This window comes from Ornithorhynchus anatinus, chromosome 8 (genome assembly GCF_004115215.2).
Source record: "Ornithorhynchus anatinus isolate Pmale09 chromosome 8, mOrnAna1.pri.v4, whole genome shotgun sequence".
In the NCBI taxonomy this organism is placed as follows: Eukaryota; Metazoa; Chordata; class Mammalia; order Monotremata; family Ornithorhynchidae; genus Ornithorhynchus; species Ornithorhynchus anatinus.
Window position 1 is genome coordinate 790,937 of NC_041735.1, and position 11,076 is coordinate 802,012.

Genomic DNA, 11,076 nt, shown 5'->3' on the forward strand with positions numbered 1-11,076 from the left:
CCAGAGAAGTTAAGTGGCTTGCCAAGGTTCACACAGCAGACAAGTGGCAGAGTCGGGATTAGAATTCATGAACTCTGCCTCCCAAACCCAGGCTCTTTCCACTAAGCCACACTGCTTATCTAAGAGGATATGAATTTGAATCTTGGCTCCACCACTTGTCAACTGTGTGACTTTGAGCAAGTCACTTAACTTCTCTGTGCCTCAGTTACCTCATCTATAAAATGGGGATTAAACTATGAGCCCCACGTGAGACAACCTGATCACCCTTGTAATCCCCAGTGCTTAGAACAGTGCTTCAGACAGAGTAAGGGTTTAACAAATACCACCATTATTATTATGTTTGTTCATAGTTCAGGGAAGACAGACCACACTTTTTCCTGCTGCCCACATCAAGCTTTCAAATGTGCACAATTCAGATGTCAGCTCCTAGTCATGACATATTTCTAACACACACACTTTCCACAACACGCACACAGACGATGCAATGTTCAATAAATCACATTTCTTGCTGACATTAGCTTAAATCCCTGAAAATGCGCTTAAACCACCTGTAGAACCTTGGAGATTTTTCACCCAAATACAGTTCTTCTTAAATATAACTTCTCTGGTGGACTGGTCCTGCTCCTTCCTTACTAGAGAATTCTCTGGAGTGACTCCAGATCCTTGTTCACTGGACTGTTCACGTACAGTCCGATCCCTATTTCTGGCAGCCAGGTCTTCCACACTCCCCTCTGGTCAGGGTCCATGACTCCTCTGCCCTATGGTGGGCAGATGACAGGTTGGCCCAGGCTGGGATCAGCAAGGGTCAGGGGTCAATTGAGACAATCAGGCAGGGGATTCAGTGAACATCTGGCGACGCAACATGATCTGGGTACTTCCGTCACACAACCATGTTTGGCTTGAATTACCCTGGTCAATTTTGTCCACCATCATAAGTCCCAAGGATCAGGCGACACCAGAGCAAACTACCCCAACAATTAGGACCCCAAAGACACCTGAGGCGTCAATCATCTGGACTTTTAGACTACGGATGATTTTTGTTCTGAAATCTGCAGTAATCATCATTATAATAACTAATAACTCAGTCATACGCAAACACACTCATAAAGGGATTTCACTATCAAGTGGAGTCTTTTCAAATAAAACAGACAACTGGGTATGAGTGTGTGGGTATGAGTGTGGTGTGTGTGTGGTGTGTGTGTATAATGGTAGTATTTATTCAGCTCTTCCTATGTGCCAAACACTTTGCTAAGTACTGAGATCCAGGAGAATCAGATCTGAGCTATCCCCCTATGCCTCTGGTATCTGCAGCCAGAGAGGAAGAGTAGGGATTTATCCCCATTTTACAGAAAAGGAAGCAGAAGTATAGAGAAAGTGAAGTGACTTGGCCAAGGTCACACATCAGATATATGTTGGAGCCAGGACTAGAACCCTGATCTCTGACTGCCAGGCTCAGAATTGACAGCAGTCAGAGTGCAAATTAGGAGTTGACAGTCCCATCTGGGGCTGGGAAAATCTGGGTAATTCAAACCCAACTCCCTGAGTAAGGCACTGGTACAGACGAGTCCCATTAGGGGCTTGTACAGAAAACAGTGGGAGAGGCAGGGGGAGAAGCAGAAGGGGCAGCGGGGTGCTCCTTCATTTCTTGGGTCAAATCGGGGAACCCAACCAACCCGGAGGCCATTCCCAATTAACTACATCAACTCAACAACGCCCCCTAGCGCTCACTCCCCCCTTCAGTCTTGTGAACATCCTCATAGCCAATTGTCTTTTCAATTATTCATTCGACCATTTCATCCAGGCACGCGCGTTCAAAGTCCTGCTCTCCCCTAGTTCTTCCTCCTGTTCCCATTTTCTGTAAGTACTCTCTGTCTGCCGGTTGCCCTCAATCACTCAATCCATCAATCAATTGTATTTACCGAGTGGCTACAGTGTTTGCAAAGCACTGTACTAAGTGCTTGGGAGAGTACAACAGAGCTAGTGGACACAGTTCCTGTCCTAAAGGAGAAGCAGTGGATAGAGCACGGTCCTGGAAGTCAGAGGGTTATGGGTTCTAATCCCAGATGTGGCACTTGTCTTCTGTGTGATCTTGGGCAAGTCACTTGGCTTCTCTGTGAAAGGGGATTAAGACTGTGAGCTCCGTGTGGCACAAGGGCTGTGTCCAACCTGATTATCTTGTATCTACCCCAGTACATAGTACAGTACTGGCACATAGTAAGTGCTGAACAAATGCCATAAAAAAAGGCGTTTGCATCTTGAAATCTACTGTGCGCCAAGCGCTGTACTGAGCACTGGGGAGAGTATGGTAGAGTTGGTTGGCACAATCCTTGTCCTCTAAAAGCTTACAGTGGAACATTGGGGAGAAGTCAATAGAGATAGTAGACAGACTCTTTCAAGTAGAAACCCCCTGGGGGGAGGAACCGTGTTTTACTGGCTTCCGCTCCCAAGCATCCAGTCTGGCGAGGCACACACAGTGGTGCTCAGTTAGTACGCCATGGATGTAGTCCCAGCCTGGCCGGCCAGGAGGAAGGGAGAACGGGGAGAGGTGTGGGGAGTCTGGGTTGGGCAGGGCCACTTCAGTGCCCGATCAGAGGCAAGTCAGCCTGTTTGAGGAGGGGTCCCGCGGGCAACAATTGACTTTAGGCTGGTAGCCCCTAGCTGCGCTCCTGTCCCAACAGTGGTCCAAAGGCTGGGAGGTGCCCGCAGTCTCATAGACAGCAGACTTAGAGGTGGCATGGGCAATAGCCCAGGCCTGCCAGAGGTTCTGCCCATAACAAAGACTGAGAATGGGGAGAGGACGTGCCCTGCAGAACCAACCATCCATCCATCCATCACCACCTCCTTGGCCACAGGCCCAGTTATGGCCATTGTGGTGGCTGCTACAGTGGCCATCATGGACACCGCCCCCACCATGGGCTCCAACACCACCAATCAATCAATCAACTGTATTTATTGAGTGCTTACTATGTGCAGAGCACTAGACTAAGCGCTTAGGAGAGTACAACACAACAATATAACAGACACATTCCCGGCCCCAAATGAGTTTACGGTCTACAAGGGGAGACAGACATTAATATAAATAAATTATGGATATGCATAAGTGTTGTGGGTTTTGGGGGTTGGTTGGTGAATAGAGGGAACAAGTAAGGATGATGCAGGAGGGAGTGGGAAAAGAGGATTTAGGGAAGGCCTCATGGAGGAGATATGCCTTCAGTTAGACTTTGAAGATGGGGAGACTAATTGTCAGACATGAGGAGGGAGGCCCTTCCAGGCCAGAGGCAGGATGTGGGCAAGAGGTTGGCAGCAAGATAGATGAGATCGAGGTACGGTGAGTAGGTTGGCATTAGAGGAGAGAAATGTGTAGGCTGGGTTGTAGTAGGAAAGTAGTGAAGTGAGGTAGGAGGGGGCAAGGTGATGGAGTGCTTTCAAGCTGATGGTAAGGAGTCTCTATTTGATGCCGAGGTGGTTGGGAAACCACTGGAGGTTCTTGAGGAGTGGAGAAATATTGCCAGAACGTTTTTGTAGAAAATGATCTGGGCAGCAGAATGAAGTATGGACTAGAGCAGGGAGAGACAGGAGGTAGGGAGGACAGCAAGGAGGCTGATACAGTAATCAAGGCAGGATAGAATAAGTGCTTGGATTAATGTGACAGCAACTTAGATGGAGAGGAAAGGATGGATTTTAGCAACATTGTGAAGGTTGACCCAACAGGATTTAGTGATAGATTGAATATGTGGGTTGAATGACAGAGATGCACAGCAATGCACAATCATGCCCATGGGAGCCACGACTCTCACCACGGTGGATATTGCCAGGGTCATGGGCACTACCGCTACCATCGCCTCAGGTATCACCCCAGCAACCACTGGGCACGGGCACGAGAATAGCCACAGGCTCCGCCCCAGCCATGAGCCCAGCTATAGTCATGCCACCACTAAGGTAACAGGCACAGCAGTGGGTGCCACCAGCAGCACAGAGGACAACCACAACCTCAAACTTGCCTTTTGAGCAGAAAGCCTCGAGCCATGGCTACGGCTTGGACAGAACAGCAGGGACTGGTCCCTAGGCTGCTCAGGTCCCTCCAGCCTGGCCCAGTGCGGGCTCGGCATCCTCTTCCCCTGCTTATGGTAGTGCGGAGCCCTCCCAGGACAGCCCCCAGAAACAGCCCTCCACCCCGCAACAGACCCCAGTCTTGATCTAGTCTATCTCACCTTTGACCCCATGCCTATGTCCTGCCTCTGTCCTGGAACACTCTCCCTCTCCATATTCAACAGTGACTCCCCACCCACCCCCGACCCCGCCTTCAAAGCCTTTTTGAAGGCACATATCCTCCTTGAGGTCTTCCTGGGCTAAGGCCCATCTACCTCTTCTCTCACTCCCTTCTGCGTCTTCCTGACTTGCACCCTTTGTTCACACCGCCCCTCCCCCACCGCAAGCCACACAGTATGTATGTACATATGTGTAATTTATTTATATTAATGTCTTTCTCCCCACCCCTCCCCCGTCCCCCAGACAGTAAACTCGCTGTGGGCAGGGAATATGTTTATTGTTGAATTGTACTCTCCCAATACAGCGCTCTGCACACAGTAAGATCTCAATAAATGCGACTGAATGACTAACTCAGCCCTACTCGCTGCAGCCTGGGTTCAGGGTTCTCTGTATGTGACCCTGCGGGTGAACCCCTGTGTGAGCCCGTGGGCGAGCCCGTGTGGGTGACAGGGCATGGCTGGGGAGGTGTATCAGGCAGAGGGGAAGGGGCTAGATTGTGTCAGTGTGGGGCCGAGGATGTGTGGGTGAGGGGACCCACATGTGGGCGACAAGGCGTGGCCAGGGTGATGTGTCAGGTGGAGGGGAGGGGGCCGGACTGAGTCAGTGTTGGGGGCTGAAGTTATGAGGGTGCGGTGATGCCACGTGGGTGACAGGGGCGTGGCTGGGCGCGGTTTGATGGGTGGAGGGAAGGGGGTTAGGACTGCTCAGTGTAGGGCTGAGATTGTGCAGGTGCGGTGACACTATAATGTGATATTGTATGGGTGACAGGGCGTGGCTGGGGCGGCGTATCGGGAAAGAGGGGTGGGGGGTTGGACTGTGTCAGTATGAGGCTGAGGTTGTGTGGATGGGGTGAAACTGTGTGGGATCCCCATGTGGGTGACAGGGCGTAGCTGGAGGGGGGCAGGGAAAAGAGGTGGGGAGGGGAATTGGCTTTGGGAGGTGTCCCCGGCTGGAGGGGTCCAAGCAACTCCCAGGGGTTGCTCCCCCCTCCTCCCCAACAACAGCCTCCGATGAGGGAGAACAGAGACCCATTATCCGAATTGATATTCCGCCCCCCTCGCCCCCCGGAGCGGACCCGTGGAGGGAAGGGTGTCTTGGGGGGTTTCGGGGTCTCCGGGGATGACGGTCCTGCTCCGAGACGCTCGGGCTCCTCCAGCTCCTTCCCCACAGCCCAGATGTGGGGAGACACACGGGGGAGAGACCTTGACTCTCCCCTCCCCTCCAGCCGAGGGGCCGCGCCCCTGCCCCCCCCCCCCCAAGAAAAAAACCAACCACATACACTCCAGGGCGTATGTTCGGCCGAGAGGGCCGGGGGTCGGGAGGGACCATCCCGGCGGGAGATCCCGGAGAGACAGAGACCCGAAAGCAGACATCTCTCGCTTCCTGAGACAGAGACTCAGGGACAGCACTGCCAGAGAGACTCCTCAGCCACCGAGACCGAGAAGGGGAAAGATCTCTCTCTTTCTGGCGAGAGATAACTCTCTTCAGAACAGAGAGTCAGAGATCCTCCTAGCGGAGAGACGTCTATGTCCGAGGGGATAAAGATCCAGACACCTCCGACCGACGTAGAGACCGAGAGCGGGCGAAGACATCGCTCCCGGAGAGACGGAGACCCCTCTCGGGCAGAGACCCCTACGCCTCCCCAGACCCCTCAGTCACCCGACAAAGGCGGACCCCCGTTCAGCCCCGCCGGAGCCCCTGACCCAACGCGGCCCGGGGAGCGACGGACTCACCGCGGTCGCTGGTCGCTCGGGTCCCGGCCGGCAGCGTCCGAGGTCCGGGGGTCCGGGGGTCCGGGGGGTCCTCGTGTCCGACGGGGCCGGCTCAGCTTCCAGCCCGGGGTCGCTCCCACACTGACGAGCCGGAGGAGCCGCCCCGCCGGCCCGAGCCCCGGGCCCCAGCCCGGCCCCAGCCCCTCTCCCTCCGCCCCACCCCCGGACCCGCCCCCTGGACCCGCCCCTCGCCCGCCCCTCCGCCTCCGAGGCGAGCAGAGCATCACTGGTCCAGCCCGGCCACGCGCGCGCACACACACACACACTCATATTCACACGCTCACAAGCATCATCGTCACATGTTCACATATATGCAGGTACATTCGTTCATGTAGATACACATGCAGACACATGCACACCAACCACACACACTTTAATGTCTTATTCAGTGCTTAGAGCAGTGCTTGGCACATAGTAGCACTTAAACAAATACCGTTATTATTATACACGCAAATACCCAGGCAGACACACACAGATATAAAACGCATGCAATCACAGATACCAACCCACAGATATAACCATTAGAAGCTGCGTGGCTCAGTGAGAAGAGCACGGGCTTGGGAGTCAGAGGTCACGGGTTCTAATCCACGCTCCGCCACTTGTCAGCTGTTTGACCTTGGGCAAGTCACTTAACTTCTCTAGGCCTCAGTGACTTCATCCTTAAAATGGGATGAAGACTGAACCCTACATAGGACAACCTGAGTACCTTGTATCTACCCCAGCGCTTAGAACAGTGCTGCATAGTAAGCGCTTAACAAATGCCGGCATTATTATTATTATAACCACATACAGATGACCACACGCACACTCACACACACACTCAGCCTCACACAACCCCAGACAGCACACACAGACGCCCTTTCAAGCCCCACTCCTTCCTAGCTGGGTGAGGAGCACCACTCCAGCTCCTATTGCAGCCTGCTGTGGGCTACTGGAGAATGAGGGAAAGAAGGAAAGAGAGAGAGACCAGGGCTAGAGAAGGGGGGAAAGAGGGGTGGGGAGAAGAGGAAGGCTAAGGGGGAGAAGGGAGAGAGGAAGAGGAAAGAGGGAGGGGGAGTGAAGTTCCAAGTAATTTCCAGCATGTGAAACAGCTAGGGTTGGAGGAGTGGGTGGGCTGGGACCACCTCCATGTGGGAAAGGGCAGGGGCAAGGCTGAAGGCAGCGTGGAGGGAAGGAGAGAATGGTCAGATAAACCCAGATGGTGTCAGGTGATAACAAGCCGAGACCGGGCTCCCGAACCCGTCGGTGCGGTTGGTTTTTGGGGAGGGGGTGTCCTCGTCGCCATTTTGCTAGTCGACGAAGAGAAGGGGACAACTGGAGAAGCGCGATAGGCACGGTACTTGACCCTCCTGGACTTTTACTCTCCACCAATCTCTTCCACCGGTAAGCCCTGCCCCAGCAAGCATTCTTTGCTTCTCCCAAGACAAGCCACCATCCATCCATCCATCCCTCAATAGTATTTACAGAGTACCTCCTCTGGGCCTTTTCTGTATGCAGCATTATACTAAACATCTACTTGGTGCACGGCATTGCACTACGCACTTGAGGGAGTTCAATAAATCTACAAGACACAATCCCTGCTCTCAGGAGTTTACAGTCGACTCTGTCCAGAGTACTGTATTAAGCACCTAGGCGAATACAGTTGAGATAGTAGACGTTGATCCCTGCTCTGAAGAACTTTGCAGTCTAATGCAAACTCACCTTCTAGCTGAATTGTGTGTTCGATTCTCCTCTTCTGACCCACTGAATTCGCTCTTTCCCCTGCCTGGAACTTTTTCCCCTCAAATCCAGCAAACCACAGCTCTGGCTCCTCCTCCAACCACCCCACCTCCCTGAGGTCTTCCGTGAATGAATAATAATATAATGGTACTTGCTAAGCACTTACTAGACACTAAATTACTGTTCTAAAGTGCTGGAATAGATAAATGTTAATTAGGTTGGGCACAGTCCCTGTCCCACATGGGGCACAGTCCCTATCCCACATAGGGCTCACACTCTTAATCTCCATTTTACAGATGAGGTAACTGAGGCACAGAAAGTTAAGTGATATGCCCAAAACAGCAGATAAGTGGTGGAGCCGGGATTAGAAAACCATGCCCTTTCTAACTCCCTGGCCCGTGTTCTATTCACTAAGCCACACTGCTTCAGTGCCCCGCCGTCTCCCCCACCAAAACTTCCCAGTCGTCTCCTCCGGCACAGCAACCCTTAGCCCTCCTTGTACCCCTGATGTTGGTTACTCATTTAATTGCTAACTTCTGTTTTTATCAATTGCATCTTTGAGTTCAATCCTTTACTTGTTGTGTGTTCACTATTCGTGGTCCATTCTCTCGTGCAATCAACCCCATCTTATACTTTTATGATGGACTTCCATGTGTCTAGAAAAGCACTGTACACCCAGCAGGGACCCAGCATAGCTCTCTGCACACGGTGGGTGCCCAGTACAGTGCTCTGCACATAGCAGGAACCCAGCATAGCACTCTGCACAGTGGATGCATGCAGCAGGCACCCCCTACAGCACCTGCAAGCAGTGGGTGCTGATTCAGTCCTCGTGTTGAAGATAAGCAGAGGTTTTAGAAACTTCACACCTGTTTATCTGACAGGAATTTCCCATTTACCATGCACCCATTTCAGCCTGCTCATATTCCTACCACCTCATCGCAATCCCAGTCAGTACCTTCCAATCAGCCAATAAATCAAGAGTATTTACTGAGCATTTGCTATTTTTATTGTATTTATTAACCGCTCACTATGTGCCAGGCATAGTACTAAGCACTGGGGTAGATACAAGCTAATTATGCTGAACAAAGTCGGTGTCCAATATGGGGCTCACAGTCTTAATCCCCATTTTACAGGTGAGGCCTAGACTGTCAGCTCATTGTGGGTAGGGAACGTGTCTATCAACTCAGTTCTACTGTACTCTCCCAAGTGCTCAGTACAGTGCTCTGCACAACAGTAAGTGCTCAATAAATATGATTGATCAATTGATTGAGGTCACTGAGCCACAAAGAAGTTAAGTGACTTGTCCCAGGTCACACAGCAGACACGTGGCGGCGCTGGGATTAGAACCCAGGTCCTTCTGACTCCCAGGCACTAGGTCTTTCCATTAGGCAATGCTGCACTTTACTATATAGGCAGAGCACTTGGGAGAGTATGTCAGAACTAGTAGATGCTGTCCTCGAGGAGCTTCCAATCTAGACGGGAAGACAGGCATTGGAGAAAATTCCAGGTGAGGGGAAGGCACAGAGAGGAAAGATCTGGACAGAAGCGCTGTGGCAGTTGGTGTTTGTATGTTGAGGGAGAACCCTGTGCTCTGGTGATGTGGAAGTGATGGAGGGGAGGCTGTGAGGGTGCAGGGTGAGCGTTATGCTGAGTCCCTGCTGGATGTGAAGTGCTTTTCTGGACACAGGGAAGTCCACCATGGGGAGATTGGGGGGGGGGGGTGTCTAACTGACCGGGAGAAGTTTCCTTCCCTGGCTGACCAGTCCGCCTAACTGTCCAGCGACCCTCAGGACTGTCCCAGTCGGGTTATTCCAGAGTGTGTTCCCAGTTTTCTTCCCCTCCGCCCTCCAGTCACGCCTGCAGTCCCCGGGCCCAGGGAGCGGCCGTCCCGAGAATATGGCCAGCGCTACGAGCCAGACACCCCTCTTTCTCCTGGAATAAAGCCCGTCCTCAGTGGAAGGCAGCTCCGCTGGGGTCTACCAGCCGGCTCTACCAGCTTCCTCCTCGTGATGCAATATTAATCAACGACTCATAAATGGTTCGGTATGTCGAGTGGCGGGACGTAAAGTGGCTCCGAAACCGTTTCCCGCGCCTTTGTCTTTTCCGCAAAGTGCCGGCGGTCTAGCGCTGCCCCGCGGGGTCAAGGATGGCGCCGTTTGCCCGAGAGGGAAGACGGGACTCATATTTGCCGGCCGGGGGCGCTTGGTGACATTGTCCATCCCGAGGAGGGGATTATTATTATTTTATTAATCGTATTTATTGAGCACTTACTGTGTGCAAAGCACTGTACTAAGCGCTTGGGAGAGTACACTATAACATCAGACACTCCCTGACCACAACGAGCTCACAGTCTATAAGGGGAGTCAGACATTAACATAAATAAATTACAGATATATACATATGCGTGGCTCAGTGGAAAGAGTCCGGCCTTGGGAGTCAGAGTTCATGGGTTCGAATCCCGGCTCTGCCACTTGTCAGCTGTGTGACTGTGGGCAAGTCACTTAACTTCTCTGTGCCTCAGTTCCCTCATCTGTAAAATGGGGATTAAGACTGTGAGCCCCACGTGGGACAACCTGATTACCCTGTATCTACCCCAGCGCTTAAAACAATGTTCTGCACATAGTAAACGCTTAACAAATACCAACATTATTATATGTGTTGTGGGGAAGGGAGGGAGGATGAATGAAAGAGCAAGTATGAGCGGCGCAGAACGGAGTGGGGGAAGAGGAGAGGAGGGCTCAGTCAAGGAAGGCTTCCTGGAGGAGATGTGCCTTCAATAAGGCTTTGAAGTGGGGGAGAGCGATTATCTGCCTGCTCTGATGGCCGGGGTCGTGCTGCAGAGAACTGCACCTGCCTCTTGGCTATTAGGACCTCGGGCCTGGCAGGACAGGGGCAGGGCCGGGGGGCGAAGAGTGGGGGCAGGACTGGGCTATACCGGGAGTGGGCAGGGGTGGGGCCGGGATGGGACAGGGGGGGCGGGGAGGGGTAGGGGAGCCCCGAGCAGCATCGGCTGGGGGTTTGGCCTGCAGGCGCGCCCCGCAAGATTGGAGGAGGGGGGTCCCCGGGCCGCATCGTGGCTGCAGAACGAATGCTTCCCTTCCAAGCTGGAGAGAAACGTCCCTTTGTGTCTGGCACCGCCTGCGGTCGGGCTCGCAGGAACGTGGTTGTTTTTCCAAAGTTGCAAACGCAGCAAAAACCGGGAACCCACCAGACTGTAAACTACCGCGCGGGCCGGGAAGATGGCGGCGAGCCTCCGGGGACTCTCCAAGGAGGTCGAGGCCGGAACGACTCGCCGAGCACCTGCCTCTGCAGCCCT

At 53.0% G+C, this 11,076-nt stretch overlaps 1 protein-coding gene across 1 annotated transcript in view; it reads right to left on the reverse strand.

Annotated features, from left to right (window-relative positions):
• The window catches only part of SEMA6D (semaphorin 6D), an 82,399-nt gene extending 76,275 nt beyond the window's left edge, over window positions 1-6,124 (reverse strand). The window contains exon 1 of the mRNA XM_029071052.1: window positions 6,003-6,124. The gene's annotated coding sequence lies outside the window, so the exon portion shown is untranslated. The remainder of the gene's footprint in view (window positions 1-6,002) is intronic.
• Between the last annotated feature and the right edge of the window lie 4,952 nt (window positions 6,125-11,076).